At 47.3% G+C, this 17,345-nt stretch overlaps 1 pseudogene; it reads right to left on the bottom strand.

Moving 5' to 3' along the window:
* Positions 1-4,589: 4,589 nt before the first annotated feature.
* LOC128564396 (NHP2-like protein 1) lies at positions 4,590-16,770 on the bottom strand (annotated as a pseudogene).
* Positions 16,771-17,345: the final 575 nt, after the last annotated feature.

Genomic DNA, 17,345 nt, shown 5'->3' with positions numbered 1-17,345 from the left:
CATTTCATAAGGCTATAGCTGCTATGGGCAGAGTAAATTGAAAACTTTCTGGAAAGAAATAACAAATTAATTATTATTAATTTTTTTTGCAGAAGCAATAGAGCAATAGTTTATTACAAGAAGATAGGAAAACTTCCAACACAATGAAAGGGGTCCTGAACTGGTTGCCTACTTTTTTTTTTTTTTTTGAGACAGAGTCTCAAGCTGTCACCTGGGTAGAGTGCCCTGGCATCACAGCTCACAGCAACCTCATACTCTTGGGCTTAAGTGATTCTCTTACTTTAGTCTCCAAAGTAGCTGGGACTACAGGTGCCTACCACAGCACCCAGCTATTTTTTTGTTGCAGTTGTCATTGTTGATTTTAGCTGGCCCCGGCTGGGTTTAAACCCTCCATCCTCGATGTATGTGGTTGGCGCCCTACCCACTGACCTATGGAAGTTGTACAGAACACAGAATATTTTTCTATGTTTATTTTATTTTAATTAATTAATTAATTAATTTTTATTTTTTATTTTATTTATTTATTTTTGCAGTTTTTGGCTGGGACCGGGTTTGCTCCCACCACCTACGGCATATGGGGCCGGTGCCCTACACATTTGAGCCACCGGCCCCACCTCTATGTTTATTTTATAAGTATTTATTTTATATTCGCCATTTTCCCATGCTCATGTATTGTTTCTAACACTTGATAGGCAAGCACACTTACACAGAGCCCTCAAAGTCAGCAGAGCTTGGTAATAGAAAGTGAGAGCTGGGGGGTGGGCAGAAGCCTTGAAAGCTTGGCTACTTCCTAGCTGGGCATTGTGGCAGATGCCTGTAGTCCCAGCTGCTTGGCAGGCTGAGGCAAGAGAATTGCGTAAGCCCAAGAGTTAGAGGTTGCTGTGAGCTGTGTGACGCCACGGCACTCTACCTGAGGGCAGTACAGTGACTCTGTCTCTACAAAAAAAAAAAAAGAAAGCTTGGCTACTTCCTTAAATGGAAGGCAAGTGATCCAGTCAACACTGGCTGGAGTGTGTGTGAGCAATTCCAATGTTCTGAGCTGGTCACCAGGGACAAAGTCGTTTTACACTGCACTTAGAAGTGAGGCCACAGTGAACCAGAAAGGTCCAGGAAGCCGTCTTTCTTATCAGCACCTCTCCACAGATGACAGCCCAGAACACAAAGCTGCTTGTCTGAGACTGGCGGGAAGGCCAGTCCAGATGAAATAATCAGATTAAAAACCAGAAGCACATGCTCCTCTCCCAAAAGCAAAGCTAGAGGAGGAGAATGGGGATGTGGGGAAGCAAGGAAAGGGACAAAGGGCTTGGGCGTAAGGGACGGAAAGTGAGGAGACCTTCAAGATGTATGAAAAGGCGGGTGGTGCCTGTGGTTCAAAGGGGTAGGGTGCCGGTCCCATATGCAGGAGGTGGCGGGTTCATAACCCAGCCCCAGCCAAAAACCACAAAAAAAAAAAAAAAAAGAAAGAAAGAAGCTGTGTCTGGGGTGAGGAGCCCACATACTGGACTCACTAGACAAAAACTTCAAATCAGATATTAAAAAAAAAAAGTACGTCTGAAAAGGCACAGAAAGCCATCCTGAGGACTTACATTGTGATACCGTCTACTCTATTGTTTCTTTTTGTCTCTCTCTCTCTTTTTTTGATACAAAGTCTCATTTTGTCACCCTGGATAGAGAGCTGTAACATCATAGCTCACAGCAACTACAAACTTTGGGCTCAAGTGATCCTTTTGCCTCAGCTCCCTAGTAGTTAGGATCATAGGGGCCTGCCACAATGCCTGGCTAATTTTTCGTTTTTAGTAGAAATGGGGTCTTGCTCTTACTCAAGCTGATCTTGAACTCCTGAGCTTAGGGTGGTGCCTGTGGCTCAAAGGAGTAGGACGCTGGCCCCATGTGCTGGAGATGGTGGGTTCAAACCCAGCCCCGGCCAAAAACTAAAAAAAAAAAAAAAAAAAAGAACTCTCTAGGGCGGCGCCTGTGGCTCAGTGAGTAGGGCGCCAGCCCCATACGCCGAGGGTGGCGGGTTCAAACCCAGCCCCGGCCAAACTGCAACCAAAAAATAGCTGGGCGTTGTGGCGGGCGCCTGTAGTCCCAGCTGCTCGGGAGGCTGAGGCAAGAGAATCGCGTAAGCACAAGAGTTAAGAGGTTGCTGTGAGCCGTGTGACGCCACGGCACTCTACCTGAGGGCGGTACAGTGAGACTCTGTCTCTACAAAAAAAAAAAAAAGAACTCTCGAGCTTAGGCAATCTACTTACCTGCGTTGGCCTCCCAGAGCCTTAGGATCATTGGCATGAGCCACTGTGGCTCACCTGCCCTATTGTTTTAGAGATGACAGCAAGGACTTCTTCCTGGCTCTCTTTTTAGTAGACATACAGGCTGAGCTGTATTGTCAATCTACACCGCAGTACCTTTTAGAAATCAATCTACACCATACCTCTTACAAGTCAAACTTGTGGACAACCTTATGTATTTTTTTTTTTTTTTTTTTGTAGAGACAGAGTCTCACTTTATGGCCCTCGGTAGAGTGCCGTGGCCTCACACAGCTCACAGCAACCTCCAACTCCTGGGCCCAAGCGATTCTCTTTCCTCAGCCTCCCGAGTAGCTGGGACTACAGGCGCCCACCACAACGCCCGGCTATTTTTTGGTTGCAGTTTGGCCGGGGCCGGGTTTGAACCCGCCACCCTCGGTATATGGGGCCGGCGCCCCACCGACTGAGCCACAGGCGCCGCCCAACCTTATGTATTTTTTTTTTTTTCTTTTTTAGACAGAGTCTCACTTTCCTGCCCTCAGTAGAGTGCTGCCATAGCTCACAGCAACCTCAAACTCTTGGGCTCAAGTGATTCTCTTGCCTCAGACTCTCAAGTAGCTGGGACTACAGGCGGCCTCAACAATGCCCAGCTATTTTTAGAGATGAGGTCTTGCTCTGGCTCAGGCTGGTCTCAAACTCATAAATTCAGACACTCCAGCCTCCTCAGCCTCCTGGAGTGCTAGGATTACAGGCATGAGCCAGCACTGTGCCCAGCCCTGTGTATTTATTTCTTCATATATATTTCATGTGGTAAATATATTTTATTTTGAAATTGAAATATGAATATTATTTCTTAGGATGCTCAGAAGAATGAAGGACATATTAGCACTCTCCTGCGTGATAAAGAACACACCTGACCCAATTGTGGCAGAAAGAGAGATAAGGGCTCCCAGAGCTGGTGCCAAGTGTCCATTGAAGGAATCTCCATTCACCAAAGTTGTTTCTTCAGATGCCATTATCCCTGCTGTAGCTACCAGCCAGGTCTCCATAGTCTTCCCGGAATCTTGTGTCCCAGCATCAGGTGATGCTCTCTGCCCTTGACATTCCTGACTCTTTCTTTTCTTTTTTTTTTTTTTTTTGGATTTTGGCCGGGGCTAGGTTTGAACCTGCCACCTCTGGCATATGGGACCGGCACCCTACTCCTTGAGCCACAGGTGCCGCCCTGACATTCCTGACTCTTTCAAGACCCAGGTCAAGTGTTCCATGTCTTACCAGGCCAACTCTGGAACCCTTTAGCACATCTCTTTGGTACACTGCTACCCTAACACCTTCAGGGGTATAGCTGGGTGTCAGGGAGAGAGAGAGAATAAAACATCCATATTACCAAAAGCAAAAGGTGGGAGCACATTCGTAAATGACACTTGAACATAAGGCTAATCTAACAGAACACGTTGCTTCCTCTCCAAATAATACATAATTCCCTAAAGAGCAAAGAAAACTCCTGATCATTTCAACAAGTATGATTCTGTATGTCAGGCACAAGGGATGGTGTTTCTTCCATCATATCCCGCACACAGGAGGAGGTTAGCAGATGAAAGCTGGAACTATATCTCTATCCTGGCTCTGTCAGGATTCTCCAGGCTCTTCCTGCCTCTGAATGGTGCTACCACTCTGCTCCTATCTATTCAGAGCATCATTTCATTTTTCCAAAGGGAGGATAAAAGGATAAAGGATGGGCTCGGCGCCTGTGGCTGAAGCGGCTAAGGCGCCAGCCACATACACCTGAGCTGGCGGGTTTGAATCCAGCCCAGGGCCTGCCAAACAACAATGATGGCTGCAACCAAAAAATAGCCGGGCATTGTGGCGGGCGCCTGTAGTCCCAGCTACATGGGAGGTGGAGACAGGAGATTAGCTTGAGCCCAGGAGTTGGAGGTTGTTGTGAGCTGTGATGCCATGGCACTCTACCCAGGGTGACAGCTTGAGGCTCTGTCTCAAAAAAAAAAAAAAAAAGGATGAAGGATGGCAGAGAGAGAATGGAAGGGCTTAAAAGGGAGAAAACAACCCTGGGGGGTGGGGTTTGCAGGGCGAGTGTGGCAGAGGCCATAGGTTTATTTTTTTTTTATTTATTTATTTTTTGCAGTTTTTGTCTGGGGCTGGGTTTGAACCTGCCACCTCTGGCATATGGGTCCAGCGCCCTACTCCTTTGAGCCACAGGCACCGCCCAAATAACACTATTTTTTTTTTTTTTTTCAGTTTTTGGCCAGGGCTGGGTTTGAACCCACCACCTCCAGCATATGGGGCCGGTGCCCTACTCTGTTGAGCCACAGGCGCCACCCCATAGGTTTAGACTAAAAGCCTTTCCATGGACCGAATGGACTGGATCTGCTGCTTCAGCTGTGAGCCTTCTTTGATAGTGAGGGAACAGGCTGTGACAGGCCTGAAGACCCCACAGCCTGCCTGAGGGCCTGCTTGGAGAGCAGGAAGAGGTGGGGAACATTCTTATCTTCACTCAGCAGCAGGAGGTACAGAATGGTCTCCAGCAGTTCAGCATCTGCAGCCACTACAGTGAACTCAGAGGTGCCCCCCCCCCCCCCTTGAGGGTTCTGGTAGCCTCGATGACTTCTTTCTAAAGCTGCTTGTAATCACATGGCTGCTGAAGGAGGAGAAACCATCAATTTCTTGGTGAGGTGGGCATCAGCAAGGAGCTAGGCCTTTGGATTTAAATCACACTCACTTTTGTTTTTTTCTTTTTGCAGTTTTTTGCCGGGGCCGGGTTTGAACCCGCCACCTCCCATACACAGGTCTGGTGCCCTACTCCTTTGAGCCACAGGTGCCGCCCATCACACTCACTTATGATGGCAGGCTCGCCACTCTTGAAGGAGCTTGTCAGAGGTCAGGGAAGCAGTGCTCGCCTCAGCTGGAGAGCTACACAGAAGCTCATTTTCTTCTTCTTTTTAATGCAATCATTATATAGTTTTGCAACTTTTTTTATTATATTAAAGACATCTTTTCATTTTGTACATATAGCTCTGGTTCATTGTTTTGCAAACTGGTGTTAGTATTTAACGGACATTTGAGAGCCTTCCAATTTTGGTATTAGAAACAATGGCAATTTTTGGTATTATAAACTTCCCCTAAATCTCCATTTGGCTGATTGCTCATTTCATTCAGGATTCTACTCAAGTGCTACTTTCTCAGAAAAGCATTCCTTGGTTTAAGCAGTAATGCTTAAAATAGCATTTTCTTCCAACCCTCTGCTTCTTAATCCCTGAGCCTGTTTCGTGATAATGTCAATCTTTATAACGTTTCCTCTTGAATTTAGAATTTTTTTTTTTTTGTAGAGACAGAGTCTCACTTTACTGCCCTTGGTAGAGTGCCGAGGCGTCACACGGCTCACAGCAACCTCCAGCTCTTGGGCTTATGTGATTCTCTTGCCTCAGCCTCCCAAGCAGCTGGGACTATAGGTGCCCGCCACAATGACTGGCTATGTTTTTGTTGCAGTTTGGCCGGGGCTGGGTTTGAACCCGCCACCCTCGGTATATGGGGCCGGCGCCCTACTCACTGAGCCACAGGCGCCACCCTTGAATTTAGATTTTAAAATACATTTGGTTTTTTTGGTTTTTTTTGCAGTTTTTGGCCGGGGCTGGGTTTGAACCTGCCAACTCTGGCATATGGGGCTGACGCCCTACCCCTTTGAGCCACAGACACCGCCCTACATTTAGGTTTTATGATGAAACAAAAAAGTAAACATGCAAGTCTGACTGTCTCTGGATCCCATTTCCCTCATTCACCCCATCAAGTTGTGTGCCCTGCTCTATGGTAGGATAACTGCCTAACAGTGTGGCCTACCAGCTGGGTCCAGTGACCCTACTTTCATCAATTAACAACTTTTCACCCTTTACCTTACCCTATTCTTGCTGGGGTAGGAAGAACCAGGCTTTAAGATAGTAGTTAAAAGGCCGGGCCCAGTGGCTCATACCTGTAATCCAGCACTCTGAGAGAAGGCCAAGGCCGGTGGACTGCCTGAGCTCAGGAGTTCAAGACCAGCCTGAGCCAAAGTGAGACCCTGTCTTTAAAAATAGCCAAGTGTGGCTTGGCACCTGTGCCAGCCATATACACCTGAGCTAGCAGGTTCGAATCCACCCCAGGCCCACCAAACAACAATGATGGCTGCAACCAAAAAATAGTTGTGGTGGGCGCCTATAGTCCCAGCTACTTGGGAGGCGGAGGCAGGAAAGTTTCTTGAGCCCAGGAGTTAAAGGTTGCTGTGAGCCGTGATGCCACAGCATTCTACCCAGGGCAACAGCTTGAGGCTCTGTCTCAAAAAAAAGTAGCCAAATGTTGTGGCAGGCTCCTATAGTCCAGGCTACTTTGGGAGGCTGAGGCAAGAGAATCACTTGAGCCCAAGAATTTGAGGTTGCTGTGAGCTGTGAAATCACAGTACTCTACTGAGGGTGACAAAGTAAGACTCTTGTCTCAAAAAAGAAAAAAAAAGAAAAGAAAAAGAAAGGGTTGGGCGCAGTGGCTCACACCTGTAATCCCAGCACTCTGGGAGGCTCAGGTGGGGGGATTGCTATTGCCTGAGTTGACAGGTTTGAGACCAGCCTGAGCAAGACTAAGACCCTGTCTCTAAAAAAAAAAAAAAATTCCCAGCTACTCGGGAGGCTGAGGCAAGAGAATCGCTGAAGCCCAGGAGTTGGAGGTTGCTATGAGCTGTGTGAGGCCACGGCACCCTACCGAGGGCCATAAAGTGAGACTCTGTCTCTACAAAAAAAAAAAAAAAAAAATTAGCTGGGCATTGTGGCAGGCGCTTGTAGTCTCAACTACTTGGGAAGCTGAGACAAGTGAATCGTTTGAGCACAAGAATTTGAGGTTACTGTGAGCTGTGACGCCATGACACTCTACTGAGGGCCACAATGTGAGACTCTGTCTCAAAAAAAAGAAAGAAAGAAAGAAAGAAAAAAGACAGTAGCAATAAGTCTCAGAATAGTCTTTTTTGTTTTTTTCGAGACAGAGCCTCAAGCCGTCGCCCTGGGTAGAGTGCTGTAGCGTCACAGCTCACAGCAACCTCACACTCTTGGGCTTAAGTGATTCTCTTGCCTCAGCCTCCGGAGTGGCTGGGACTACAGGCACCCGCCACAATGCCCAGCTATTTTTTGGTTGTAGTTGCCATTGTTGTTTGGCAGGCCCAGGCTGGATTTGAACCCACTAGCTCTGGTGTATGTGGGTGGCGCCTTAGCCACTTGAGCTATAGGTGCTGAGCCCAGAAAGACAGTCTTTTTTTTTTTTTTTTTTGTAGAGACAGAGTCTCACTGTACCGCCCTCGGTAGAGTGCTGTGGCGTCACACGGCTCACAGCAACCTCTAACTCTTGGGCTTACATGATTCTCCTGCCTCAGCCTCCCGAGCAGCTGGGACTACAGGCGCCCGCCACAACGCCCGGCTACTTTTTTGTTGCAGTTTGGCCGGGGCTGGGTTTGAACCCGCCACCCTCGGCATATGGGGCCGGCGCCCTACTCACTGAGCCACAGGCGCCGCCCGAAATACAGTCTTAATTATACGAGCTCTATGATTGCATCATACAGGCATTTTTCAACCTCTCACTGTTTCATTTTCTTCATCTGTAAAATGTAAATGAAAACATCTCTGTCAGAAAGTTCTTGTCAAGATTAAATAAGTATGTAAAGCATCTGACTCTGTGCCTATCATGCAGCTGGCACTAAAATGTTTTCCCCTCTCCCAGTTCGTGCAAAAGCACGTCAGCTCTTTGTAGCAGTTAGGTAGGACATTTCTCACATTCTGACCTGTATTAAGGTAACATGCAATTAGTAGGGTATAAATAGTGCTTGAACATAGTGGACACTCAATAGATTACTGCCAAGTAAAGCTGATTTTCTGCATTTAGGAACTGGTGAGTTCATTCTCAGCAGTATCTTTTGTCTGTGTACACATTTACACTCCCAGTCCACAGATCACGTCACACAAAACTGGATACTCTCTACCCAGCTAGTCACTGGATGAGCTCATCTTTCAGTCCTGTCTGAGCTATAAACAAGGCCTTTTACAGAACTTTAAAGTTGACTCATCGCTGAGTCATCGAAACATAGCAATATCCAAACATACTCCTGTTGCTAACAAAAGATCAGCATGGGATGTCTATCTCACCTCCTTTCCCTCCCCTAATGAGACAGGGCCTCTTGACTCTGAGAAGAGTCATCACGTCTTTTGTGCTGTGGTATTTTGAACAAAGCTGGTTTAAATAATCACAGCATGGCCAGCAAACAACTGGCAATCTCCATAGTCATCCAGATCATTTCCTGGGTATGTCACTAACCCAAAAGGAGAGGCAATTAATTAATTACCTGAGTATTTAACATGTGCCTGCATTCTGTTGGACATCTACAGTTCCCTCTCTTTATGACATTTCTGTAAAATGACCTCTTCAGTTATTAAACTCATTAAAAATACAGAGAAAAACAGCACTTTGTGCCTCTATAAGGAAACAAAGAAAAGAATACTGGAGCAAAAGGGTTTGTGCCTCTATAAGGAAACAAAAGAATACTGGAGCAATAGGGGCTATTCAGTTCCATTCCAATACAAAAGAGTTACAAAACAGCAAATAGGAAGCATAATGTGTCTTTTTTTTTTTTTTTGGTAGAGACAGAGTCTCACTTTATGGCCCTTGGTAGAGTGCCGTGGCCTCACATGGCTCACAGCAACCTCCAACTCCTGGGCTTAAGCGATTCTCTTGCCTCAGCCTCCCGAGCAGCTGGGACTACAGGCACTCGCCACAGCGCCCGGTTATTTTTTGGTTGCAGTTTGGCCGGGGCAGGGTTTGAACCCGCCACCCTCGGTATATGGGGCCGGCGCCTTACCGACTGAGCCACAGGCGCCTCCCTTTTTTTTTTTTTTTTTTTTTTAAGAGACAGAGTCTCACTTTATCGCCCAAGGTATAGCGCCCATAGTGCCGTGGCATCACACAGCTCACAGCAACCTCCAGCTTTTGGGCTTAGGCATTTCACTTGCCTCAGCCTCGCGAGTAGCTGGGATGACAGGTGCCCGCCAGAACGTCCAGCTGTTTTTTTGTTGTTGCAGTTTGGCTGGGGCTGAGTTTGAACCGGCCACCTTCAGTATATGGGGCTGGTGCTCTACTCACTGAGCCACAGGCGCCACCCAGGAGGCATAATGTTTTAGCTAACTGCTTCAAAAAGCAATAGTTTTAAAGTATGTTGGCTGAAAACTCTCTTATCTAGAAATAAGGTGGTTAGTGGTCAGTATCTTCTCCCAAGAAGGGTCCTGCAGTTAATATCATTGCCTGACCAATTGTAGTGGGCTATCAAGTCTTCCAAAACTGGGGCCTATGTAAGGCTGAGAGCTGCTGAGATAACTGGGAATAGGCATGAGGGCTTCTTTCACTAATAAGGCTGGTTACAGACAATGTTTTGTGTATGCACAATTTTCAAGTACCCTAGCATGGTCTCTCCTTGATAAAGACCCCGAGCAAAAACTGAATGAGAATCTTCAATCTTCAAACTTTTTTTGTTGTTGTTGTCACTGCTGTTTTTATTTTTTTATTATTATTATTATTTTTTTTTGTAGAGACAGAGTTTTACTTTATGGCCCTCGGTAGAGTGACATGGCATCACACAGCTCACAGCAACCTCCAACTCCTGGGCTTAAGCGATTCTCTTGACTCAGCCTCCCAAGTAGCTGGGACTACAGGCGTCCACCACAACGCCCAGCTATTTTTTGGTTGCAGTTCAGCCGGGGCCAGGTTTGAACCCACCACCCTCGGTATATGGGGCCGGCGCCTTACCGGCTGAGCCACAGGCGCCGCCCGTCACTGCTGTTTCTAACTGGCTGGGGGTGGGTTCAAACGCACCACCCTCAGTATATGGGGCCGGCCCCCTACCCACTGAGCCACAGGTGCTACCCCAATCTTCAAACTTTTTATATAGAATTCATGTAAGTGAACATATTCATATCTAAAGTATATAATGATTTGTCCTTGATCTACCTTAAATAAATATTAAAAAGGATGCAGGGAGGGCGGCGCTTGTGGTTCAAGGAGTAGGGCGCCGGTCCCGTATGCCGGAGGTGGCAGGTTCAGACCCAGCCCCGGCCAAAAGAAAAAAAAAAAAAAAAAGGATGCATGGAAATTGTATGTTACTAGTCCTTAAAGATTAATAGGCATGACAATAGCTAATATTTATTTCATTAAAATATGAGCTCTCAACTGGTCAGTTTTCCTGAGTTACGCTTCTTAAATTTTTTTTTTTTTTTTGGTTTTTGGCCAGGGTTAGGGTTTGAACTCGCCACCTCCGGCATATGGGACTGGTGCCCTACTCCTTGAGCCACAGGCGCCGCCCAGCTTCTTAAGTTTTCATTACATCAATACTTTGTTCTGATTTGATCATCCTGACTGGTTGAGTCAATGGTCCCAGGAATCAAATGTTACAACTGCAAGGGCGGCGCCTGTGGCTCAGTGGGTAGGGCGCCGGCCCCATATGCTGAGGGTGGCGGGTTCAAACCCAGCCCCGGCCAAACTGCAACAAAAAAATAGCCGGGCATTGTGGCGGGCGCCTGTAGTCCCAGCTACCTGGGAGGCTGAGTGAAGAGAATTGCCTAAACCCAAGGATTTGGAGGTTGCTGTGAGCTGTGTGACGCCACAGCACTCTACCGAGGGCAATAAGGTGAGACTCTTGTCTCTACAAAAAAAAAAAAAAAAAAATAGCCGGGCGTTGTGGCGGGTGCCTGCTACTTGGGAGGCTGAGTCAAGAGAATCGCCTAAGCCCAAGGATTTGGAGGTTGCTGTGAGCTGTGTGACGCCACGGCACTCTACCGAGGGCCATAAGGTGAGACTCTGTGTCTACCAAAAAAAAAAAAATAACAAATGTTACAACTGCTGATTATAAAGCCATTAACAAGGGTGGATTATTCTCCTTTTTTTTTTTTTTTTTTTGGCCGGGGCTGGGCTTGAACCCGCCATCTCCGGCATATGGGACCGGTGCCCTACCCGTTGAGCCACAGGCGCCACCCATATTCTCCTTTTTTTTTTTTTTGGCCGGGGCTAGGTTTGAACCCGCCACCTCCGGCATATGGGACCGGCGCCCTACTCCTTGAGCCACAGGCGCCGCCCTACGGGTGGATTATTCTCAAACAACACTACTATAATTAAAAAGCACACTTATAACACTGAACATCATTTGCAGGGAACATTGCTAGTCTCACATTTAATAAATTGAACAATGGGGAAATAATTTAATTTAATTATATTGTACTTTCAGGGTGAGCTGGTGCATGATCAAATAATCCCGTCAGTCACAGAGTATTAAGGCAAGTGACAAAGTATAGGAATCTAATCTTTACCTGGGAAGTCAAATGGGAGCACCCGAGGAGGTGCTACATTCGAAGGTGAGATCTGGATTCCTGAAGCCAGAAGGCAGTTGGTAACAGGCGGGTGAAGTGAAGTTGAGATTTGCTGAGAGAACTCGCAGAAAGGGAAAGATAACAAGGAAGATGAAGAAAGACAGCTGAATTTATTATAGCATATCATTTGCTTAAGTGAAAAATTGACATGAGATCAATGTGGCTTTTTTTTTAAAGTTATAAATCTATCAGAGTAGGCTGTTGTAGAGAAACAGATTTTTCCTTCAGAATCAAAAGCATAAAATAAACATTCCTACAGACCACCACAGAGTTCCTAGTTCTGAACGACTTCATCCAAAAGTGCAAGGCTGATGTTGATAGGAATATGCACACATATTTTTATGCTGTATATGTTAGAAGCATTTAAGAGGGTGATTTAGGAATCTCAGTCTTAAATCTTCAGGGCAAGAATCTTGCTTATTTTGTTGCTAATGAAGGTGAAAGGGCTGCCAACAGTATTAAAGCCCTTTCCTGCTAAGTCATGAGTCTAAAGAGGATAAACAGGTTAAGTTTGTTCTTCCAAGAGCTAGAGGCAAGATTTTTACTCAGTTATTACATTACTACAAGCATGTGGATTCTGCAAAAGTTGCCTAGCAATATTATAGTTAGAGACAACACTGGGTAGGGAAAAGAAGTGGAAATTTGAATTAGATATGCCCTGGGGCAAGTGGGTGGAACTCATCTCTCCAGTACAGAGTTTGCTGTATTCAGAGGAACATGAAATTTTAAAAATCATAAGTCACTGGGCGGTGCCTGTGGCTCAGTGAGTAGGGTGCGGCCCCATATACCGAGGGTGGTGGGTTCAAACCTAGCCCCGGCCAAATTGCAACAACAACAAAAAAATAGCCGGGCGTTGAGGCAGGCGCCTGTAGTCCCAACTACTTGGGAGGCTGAGGCAAGAGAATCACCTAAACCCAGGAGTTGGAGGTTGCTGTGAGCTGTGATGCCATAGCACTCTACCGAGGGTGATAAAGTGAAACTCTATCTCTAAAAAAAAAAAAAAAATCATAAGTCACTTAAAATTTCAGTTAGGATGTTGCTACAGTTAAACCATTGACACTGCGCTATGTTCTTAGCTGGAGGGGAGAAGGCTTGAGTTTCTTATTAATTTTTTTTTTTTTTGCAGTTTTTGGGTGGGGCTGGCTTTGAACCTGCCACCTCCGGCATATGGGGCCGGCACCCTACTCCTTTGAGGCACAGGCGCCACCCTTATTATTTTCATTTTGGCATCTTTTCTTTTTCTTTTGAGACAGTCTCACTCTGAGACCCTAAAATAGTCTCATTCCGTTGTCCACTCACAGCAACCTCAAACTCCTGAGCTCAAGAGATCTTCTTGCCTCAGCCTCCTAAGTAGCTGAGGCTACAGGTGCAGGATACCATGTCCCACTAGTTTTTCTATTTGTAGTAGAGAGGGTTTCGCTTTTGCTCAAGCTAGTCTTAAAACTCCTGGGCTCAAACAATCCACCCTCTTTGGCATCCCAGAGTACTAGAATTACAGGTATGAGCCTCCACACCTAGCCTTTGGCACTTGTGTTTTTTGTTGTTGTTTTTTTTTTGTAGAGACAGAGTCTCACTTTACTGCCCTCGGTAGAGTGCCGTGGCGTCACACAGCTCACAGCAACCTCCAGCTCTTGGGCTTACGTGATTCTCTTGCCTCAGCCTCCCAAGTAGCTGGGACTACAGGCGCCCGCCACAACGCCCGGCTATTTTTTTTTTTTGGTTTTTGGCGGGGGCTGGGTTTGAACCCGCCACCTCCGGCATATGGGACCGGCGCCCTACTCCTTGAGCCACAGGCGCCGCCAACGCCCGGCTATTTTTTTGTTGCATTTTGGCCGGGGCTGGGTTTGAACCAGCCACCCTTGGCATATGGGGCCGGCGCCCTACTCACTGAGCCACACGCGCCGCCCGGCACTTGTGTTTTAAAGATCACTAGATTTTCATTCAACCAATCTGGAAACATTTATTAAGCACTTTCTCAGGGACCAAGGCTTATATAATGCTGGCTGCCAGAGCTCCAAAGACAAATAAAACAAGGTCCCAGCCCTGGGCAGGAGAGAAGCCAGACAAGTAAAGTAAGAGTGGTATTTAATCTATGCCAGGTGTGGTGGAAAGTCTGGAGCAGGGAAGTCTGGAGCAAGGAATGGAGGAAGTCAAGGAAAGGATTCATAGAGAAAGTAGCTCTAGTACTGAATTTTAACCTTTTAAAAATTCCTTTGTGGCTCAGTGAGTAGGGCGCTGGCCCCATATACGAAGGGTGGTGGGTTCAAACCAAGCCCCAGCCAAACTGCAACATAAAATAGCTGGGCGTTGTGGGGGGCGCCTGTAGTCCCAGCTACTTGGGAGGCTGAGTCAAGAGAATCGCCTAAGCCCAGAAGCTGGAGGTTGCTGTGAGCTGTGTGACGCCATAGCACTCTACTGAGGGCGATAAAGTGAGACTCTGTCTCTAAAAGAAAAAAAAAAAATTCCTTTTTGGGGGCGGTGCCTGTGGCTCAAAGGAGCAGGGCGCCGGCCCCATATACCGAAGGTGGCAGATTCAAACCCAGCTTCGGCCAAAGGAAAAAAAAATTCCTTTTTTCCCCAGCCATTTTATGTGTTTCCAGTTTACCACTCCCATTCTGTAGCATGACTTGGGTACCAAAAATTCAACCTTCTGTGACCTGTGGACCAAGAACTCTTTCTTTCCCATCTGGAACCCTGCCCGTTTTGCCCCAGCCTACTTCAAGGATCTCCCAGTTTAGGGAAACAGCCAGGTGGCAAAGTAGGAGTTGACTAACAACAAAAGAAACATTACTAGGAGTGCTTCCTTCCAGGAAAGGGAATTGGGCAGGAGATTGAAGGGATAGATGGGAGACTACAGTATCATTTAAATTGTTATTATTGGGAGGTGGAAGCCATGGGAGAAAAACATGTGAAAGTTTTACCAATTTGCCAACCTTTTACCAATTTGCATTGAAGAGGAAGCAAATAACCCGCAGATATTTAAGTAAGGGGTCTTTTATCACTCACAGGGTAGTAGGAACCTAAACCACATCAGAATACTGCAATAAACAAGATAGAGAAGGTCCCCACCCTGGGGTACATTTTTCTATAAAGAGATAAATAAATCAACAACATACTCTGAGATAGATAAAAGCCTGTGAAGGCAATAAAGCAGGGTGTTGTGAAAGCCAAGAGGGGAGGGGACATGAGATTGCATGGTTAGTTTCTCACGTGGGAGGAGTTTAGGTGGGACAATCTAGTTGTTGAGAGGTGTCTAAAGGGCTTTAAAGTTCCCATTTACCTATAAGGCACACTATTTTTACATACAATTATGTTACAGGTCAATAAAAAGTAGTAGTTTTCTGAAGTCATTTTTATTGACATTTCGCATAAAATTGAGAAAATGTCAACTATCCATATCAAAGAGGTAGGTTTGTCACCACCAGGAGGGGCTGCAGGGGAAGTTTTGGAGGGAGGGTTCTAAAAACCACTCCTTTACTTAGGCTGCTGCGGATTGGAGAATGCCTCTCCCAGAAACTTCCTGGTGTAGAGTGCCTGTCCTCCAGAAGCTTGTTATTAAGTTTGAATTGACATACAAGAAAAGACACATTTATACAATTAGCAAATGTTTGAGGTGACTCCTTCAGTTGTGTGATTTCAGGAAATTCCCCTTGTTATGTGTTTTCATTAAAAATTTAGGGTGGTGGTGGGGCGGCGCCTGTGGTTCAAGGGGTAGGGCGCCGGTCCCATATGCCGGAGGTGGCGGGTTCAAACCCAGCCCCGGCCAAAAACCAAAAAAAAATAAAAAAATAAAAAAAATTTAGGGTGGTGGAGGGCGGCGTCTGTGGCTCAGTCGGTAAGGCGCCGGCCCCATGTACCGAGGGTGACGGGTTCAAACCCGGCCCCGGCCAAACTGCAACCAAAAAATAGCTGGGCGTTGTGGCGGGCGCCTGTAGTCCCAGCTACTCGGGAGGCTGAGGCAAGAGAATCGCCTAAGCCCAGGAGTTGGAGGTTGTTGTGAGCTGTGTGAGGCCACGGCACTCTACGAGGGCCATAAAGGGAGACCCTGTCTCTGCAAAAAAAAAAAAAAAAATTCAGGGTGGTAATAGCCGGGCATTGTGGCGGGTGCCTGTAGTCCCAGCTACTCGGGAGGCTGAGGCAAGAGAATCGCCTAAGCCCAGGAGTTGGAGGTTGCTGTGAACTGTGTGAGGGCACGGCCCTCCACTGAGGGCCATAAAGTGAGACTCTGTCTCTACAAAAAAAAAAAAAAAATTCAGGGTGGCGCCTGTGGCTCAGTGAGTAGGGCGCGGGCCCCATATACCGAGGGTAGCGGGTTCAAACCTGGCCCCGGCCAAACTGCAACAACAACAAAATAGCCGGACGTTGTGGCAGGCGCCTGTAGTCCCAGCTGCTCTGGAGGCTGAGGCAAGAGAATCGCGTAAGCCCAAGAGCTGGAGGTTGCTGTGAGCTGTGACGCCACAGCACCCTACTGAGGGTGGTAAAGTGAGACTCTGTCTCTACAAAAAAAGAAAAAAATTCAGCTTGCGTCATTTAGATTTTAAAAATGTTAGAACATTTTTAATGTTAATATACATAAAGTGCAGTAAGAAAAAGACAATAGCAGTAAATGTAAATGCCCATTAAACCCATAACAACTGTCCAATAACATGAATCAAAACAAAACTATGTTAACAAAGTACCCACTGATGTCCAGAATTCACAGCGTGTGCCCAAATCCACAGTCAGGGGGAATGTTAATTGTTTTTCTGGAGAGTTTAGCAGTTTATTATCCTTTGACCCAGTAATTCCCATTCTACGGATGTATCCTAAAGAATAAAAAAAAAAAAAAACACAAAAAGGAGAGGGAATAATATTAATCACAGGTTATTTACAATAGAAGAATTGGGGGAAACCTGTATATGCAATAAGGGGCGTATTAAATTGCACATTGGGCGCTGGGGGAATTTTTTCCTAAGTTGCATTGAAGTTCGCAGCGAGCCAGGTTCGTCGGTTTTGCCTACGCGAGCACACACGTTGGACAAGAAGTACCAACATCGCTGTCACTCGGCGAGCACCTGTTTCACTCTGGGATCGACCGTGCTGCAGTTTCTATTCATCGTGGACACGTCTCGGGTCGGCGGGTTCTGGCTGCCCCGCCCTCACAGCCACCACGGGGGAAACCGAGGTTCAGAGGCTGCCCCCCCTCGGCCGGCGCCCTGGCTTCGAGAGCATTGTCCGGACTAAGCACGCTGAGTCACACAGTTCAGAAAGGTCTCTAGGGCCGCGTCACCAGTGAGGGCTCAGACCTCAACCTGGGAACGTGACTTGTCCGTGCCACGCCCCCAAGGCCCCAGCGGCCCGCCCTGCACAGACAAGGGGCAGGAGATGGCCTTTAGGGGCAGTGGAAAGCCACGCCATCTCCGGCTCTTCAGTGTCACAGGGACACGAAGGCACCCGCGGTGTGCCTCCGCTTCAAGCCCCGGGGCGCCAGGGGAGCAGCAAGGAGGCGGCGTCTGAGCCGGTGTGCGATTCGGCTTGGCCAGCCCAGCTCTCTCTGCTCCTCCCAGAAGGCCTGCTCGGTTCCAGGACCCAGCCCCGTCCGGGAGGTGCCGGGCCAGGTCCCCCGCCGTCCATACTCGTTCATAGGCCCGAGGCGCCGCGGCCCGCCCCAGCATAGCGCCCATCCGAGGCG

Source organism: Nycticebus coucang, chromosome 14, assembly GCF_027406575.1.
Source record: "Nycticebus coucang isolate mNycCou1 chromosome 14, mNycCou1.pri, whole genome shotgun sequence".
NCBI lineage: Eukaryota > Metazoa > Chordata > Mammalia > Primates > Lorisidae > Nycticebus > Nycticebus coucang.
The sequence above is the reverse complement of the archived record's forward strand: the minus strand, read 5'-3'. Positions and strand labels throughout refer to the sequence as shown.